Genomic DNA, 5,263 nt, shown 5'->3' on the forward strand with positions numbered 1-5,263 from the left:
TTTTGAGCACCGGTGTCGTGACAGATTTTGTGTTTCTTGTCGCATGCTTGGAGCGGAGCTATTTTTTCATATTTGTGATACCAATGCTATTGAGCTCCATAACGTAGCCACTAGTGTGTGTGTGTGTGTGTGTGTGTGTGTGTGTGTGTGTGTGTGTGTGTGTGTGTGTGTGTGTGTGTGTGTGTGTGTGTGTGTGTGTGTGTGTGTGTGTGTGTGACGAGGAAGAACAAAGTCCCGTTGACACCGCTGAAAATTGGTGAAAACTTGTCCGATACGTAATGTGCAGAATATTATTTTCTGCGGTTTCTGATCAGTATTTTTGCTAATTTCCTCAAATTCTCTGTGAAAATAACATGATTTGGGATAAAGATGCAACCAAAACACGCACGTATAAAAATATATCCAAATTTTAAAGACAAATAAGGCTGAAACTCAAAGTCTGCTGTCAGAAAAGAAGCCTGCAATTACTACTGGGGGAATTTTACCTGAAGACATTGTTTTTAGATCCAAAACTATGAAAAAAGTGCCAATGTTCACAACATTAGAGGGGCCCTTTAGTTCTTGTCAGTCTTATTATTGTGGGGAAAACTGCCAAAGTTGCAGAATGAGAGAGTGCCTTAAAGATGAAGTGTCAGTCACAACATGATAAATTACTACAAGGATAAAACACATGACAACCCCGATCCACCCTTGTAATTGTGGTTTGGAACCTCACCTTTCTCAGAATCATCCTCACCCCAGCAGGTGAAACCTTGCATGGAGCTCCAGACCGAGGGACTGTTGGTGGTTTCTTTGTCGGACCAATTCCAGTCTTGCGCAGGTCTACAGTGCATGCGGAAAGTATTCACAGCGCTTCACTTTTTCCCCATTTTCTTATCTTACAACCTTATTCCAAAATGGAATAAATTATTCCCCCCTCTCTAAATTCTAAAGAAAATACCTCATAATGACAGTGTGAATTTTTTTTTTTTACATTTTTCCCAATATATCAAAAAAAGCTGAGAAACTATTTTTTTTTGTGTGCAAATAATCATTAACTTAGAATTTAATGGCAGCAACACATTGCAAACAAGTTGGCACAGGAGCATTTTTACCACTGTGTTACATGGCCTTTCCTTTTAACAACACTCAGTAAACGTTTGGGAACTGAGGAGACACATTTTTGAAGCTTTTTAGGTGGAATTCTTTCCTATTCTTGCTTCTTACAGCTTAAGTTGTTCAACAATTGTCTCCGTTGTGGTATTTTAGGCTTCATAATGCGCCACACATTTTCAATGGGAGACAGGTCTGGACTACAGGCAGGTCAGTCTAGTACCCGCACTCTTTTACTATGAAGCCACACTGTTCTAACACATGGCTTGGCATTGTCTTGCTGAAATAAGCAGGGGCGTCTATGATAACGTTGCTTAGAAGGCAACATATGTTGCTCCAAAACCTGTATGTACCTTTCAGCATTAATGGCGCCTTCACGGATGTGTAAGTTACCCATGTCTTGGGCACTAATACACCCCCATACCATCACAGATGCTGGCTTTTCCACTTTGCGCCCGTAACAGTCCGGTTGGTTCTTTTCCTCTTTGGTCCGGAGGACACGACGTCCACAGTTTCCAAAAAACAATTGGAAATGTGGACTCGTCAGACCAACACTTTTACACTTTGCATCAGTCCATCTTAGATGAACTTGGGCCCAGCGTTTCTGGGTGTTGTTGATAAATGGCTTTCGCTTTGCATAGTAGAGTTTTAACTTGCACTTACAGATGTAGCGACCAACCGTAGTTACTGACACTGGTTTTCTGAAGTGTTCCGGAGCCCATGTGGTGATATCCTTTACACACTGATGTCGCTTTTTTGATGCAGTACCGCTTGAGGGATCGAAGGTCCGTAATATCGTCGCTTACGTGCGGTGATTTCTCCAGATTCTTTGAACCTTTTGATGAGATTACGGGCCGTAGATGGTGAAATCCTTAAATTCCTCGCAATAGCTGGTTGAGAAAGGTTTTTCTTAAACTGTTCAACAATTTGCTCACGCATTTGTTCACAAAGTGATGACCCTCGCCCCATCCTTGTTTGTGAATGACTGAGCATTTCATGGAAGCTGCTTTTATACCCAATCATGGCACCCACCTGTTCCCAATTAGCCTGTAAGTGTTTGATGAGTATCCCTCAACTTTATCAGTCTTTTTTGCCACTTGTGCCAGCTTTTTTGAAACATGTTGCAAGCATCAAATTCCAAATGAGCTAATATTTGCAAAAAGTTACAAAGTTTTCCAGTTCGAACGTTGCAGTCCATTCAGATGAATATAGGCTGAAGAGGATTTGCAAATCATCGAATTCTGTTTTTATTGACCATTTACACAACGTGCCAACTTCACTGGTTTCGGGGTTTGTACATAAGTATTCACAGCCTTTGCCAGGAAGCTCGAAAGTGAGATCAGGTGCATCCTGTTTCGAATGATCATCCTTGTGATGTTCCTACAGCTCGATTAGAGTTCAACCTGTTGATTGGACATGATTTTGGAAAGGCACACACCTGTCTGTACAGTACAATCTTGCCCATGGTAGTGGACAGATGTATTATTATTATTGAGTTTATAAAGCGTTAATATCAGGAGTACTTCCTTAAAGAGGCAGTGTGTGCTTCATAAGTGTATTGGCTACATATGTATTTAAAATGTTTATTTTATAAATCACAGTCTTACTCATTGATATGTTCGACATGCTGATTTTGGTGGCCGCCCCTGATTATTTTGAAAACACTATGATTAGTGCTTGACTTAGTGTACATAATTGTACCTGATAGACGAAGACAGTTCGTGAAAGACACACTTGTAGGGGGTCATGAGAGAGGAGAAATTCCAAGTCAGGATGTGTTACCCTATCGACCTTCCGTCCCCATAGCAACGGTATCTGGCACACACACACCGGCACAAAGGCATTTTGGGAAAGAACAGGTTTTATATTGCTGCTGGCTTTGCACTCCTGGGCCATCACCCCGGTAACATCAGCGCTTCTCAGACCTCTAACATTTACTCTCTTGCGAGATACACAAGTGTGTGCACATACGCCACCACACACAAACATGACAAAAGATTTATGTCCGTTCCGAATGTTACAAAACAGAGGAATGCTGGGCCTTCACTTCATTGTGCTTAAAGTGAGTATTTGAAAAAAGTACCAACTCGATGCGTTAGGTTGTTGTTGCATCCGGAAAGAGATTACCGTGAATTCTGGACTATAAGCCGCCACATTTTTTCCTACCCTTTGAACCTTGCGGCTTATAAAACGGTGCAGACAATTTGGGGCTTTTTTTTTCTTCCCGCTCATTGCCATAGTTAGTAGTAGTAGTAGTAGTCATTTTATTTCAGACCCAGGGGGATTCATATCACAGAAGGAAAAACATACAACGATAAAACCCAAATAAAAGAAATACAAGCAGAAGTAAAAGAAATACAAACTTGTATAAAAAAATGAATAAATAAAAAAAACTCCACAATATTCAATATCCAGTATACTGTTTTGTTCAATAGGTTTCATTCAACCGGAGCAGAAGACTGAAGTGTTGTTATTGTTTGTGCTACGGCGCCATCTTTCCGACGAGTGCGCTCACTGCAGGTGCTGCCAGTTGAAAATTTACTTCCTGTTTTGCCTTAAACCGAAAGTAAAACCGTCCATAGCGTTTCTGCTCAAAAAGATTCTTCATTCAAGCAAGGTTTGTACGATTTACAATATAACTAAAACAATTCATACTTACTAAACCATCGTTTCTGTCACGACGCAGACTCGAACCCGCAGTTCCTCCGCACCTCCGCTGACAGCGCGCTCAGACACGCCCCTGCTCGCGCTGAGCCCAGCACGCCCACGCGGCGACAAGCCTGCAGACGATCTGCAATCTGCACACCTGGGACTGATGAGGGCGAGCTGCTTAAAGGACCAGTGGACCCAAGGATCCTGGCGGGAACATAATTATACCTTTGCGTACCTGCCTTCCCGAGTCTACCCCTTTGTGATCTCCCGTTGTTTCCCCTGTGGATTTGGACTGCCTTCCTCGATCCTCGACCCCTGTGGTCTGTTGCTCGGCCACGTTGGTGCTCCCTCGTTTTTTTGGATCTTTTTTTTTTTTTTTTTACCCCCTGCACGACGCTCGCTGTCTCTGCATCCTGGGGTCACGACAACAATGACAATTTTCTTCTTTTTCTTGTCACGCCGAAGTGCGCATTTTTGACTCAACGAGAGGGACAAGCGGTAGGAAATGGATGGATGGATGTTTTTGTTTCATCTCAGCCGTCTGACTTCTCAAATCCATATTCAACGTGCCATATTTTTCGGGCAATAAGGCGCACTTCGAATCCTTTCATTTCCTCAAAACTCGACGGTGCGCCTTATAACCCGGGTGCGCCTAATGTACGGAATCATTTTAGTTGTGCTTACAGACTTCAAAGCTATTTTATTTTGGTACATGGTGAAATGATAAGTGTGACCAGTAGATGGCAGTCACACATAAGAGATACATGTAGACTGCAATTTGATGGCAGTCAGACATAAGAGATATGTGTAGACTGCAATATGACTCAAGTAAACAACACCAACATTTTATATGTTCCATTGAAGATATAGAACATTACACACGGCGCTCAACAATCTATCAAAATGTTTTAGTACGACTTTGGTAAGCTATGAAGCCGCACCACTTGATGGATTGTACTGTGCTTCAACATACGAGTATTATGTGTGTAAGGTAAGACATATTATCTGGCGTTTTGTTTCACAATATTATGCACAAGCATTTTTTCTTACCTTCTGGTACCTGCTGATCTGTATTTGGGATCTGCATAAATCCGGAAAAATTGTCCATGCCGACAACATAGTCGATAAGCTGCTTCTTTTTCTCTATCTTCTTGTTATGGGACATTCATCCTCCGTTGTTGCCATTTCTAATATAAAGTAGTGTAAAGTTCTTACTTATATCTGTCAGTAGACTCGCCATGGAAGCGCTAAAACATACCTGTATAGTGAGTTTACATTATTCACCCAAGGAACTTTAGTTATTAGAGAGTTCCGGTCGGACGATTTTTTTCACGGGACACATTTCCGGCCTTGTTGTTGCACTAGTGAGCCACGGATGAGGAGAAGCTGCTCAGTTATTGATTGAAGTAAAGTCTGAATGTCATTAAAAGTTACCTCCATCTTTTGACACTTCTTCCATTCCCGTCCTTGCACGATACACCGCTACAACAAAGATGACGGAGAAAAATTGCTGTCAAAG

This window comes from Entelurus aequoreus, linkage group LG01 (assembly GCF_033978785.1).
Source record: "Entelurus aequoreus isolate RoL-2023_Sb linkage group LG01, RoL_Eaeq_v1.1, whole genome shotgun sequence".
NCBI lineage: Eukaryota > Metazoa > Chordata > Actinopteri > Syngnathiformes > Syngnathidae > Entelurus > Entelurus aequoreus.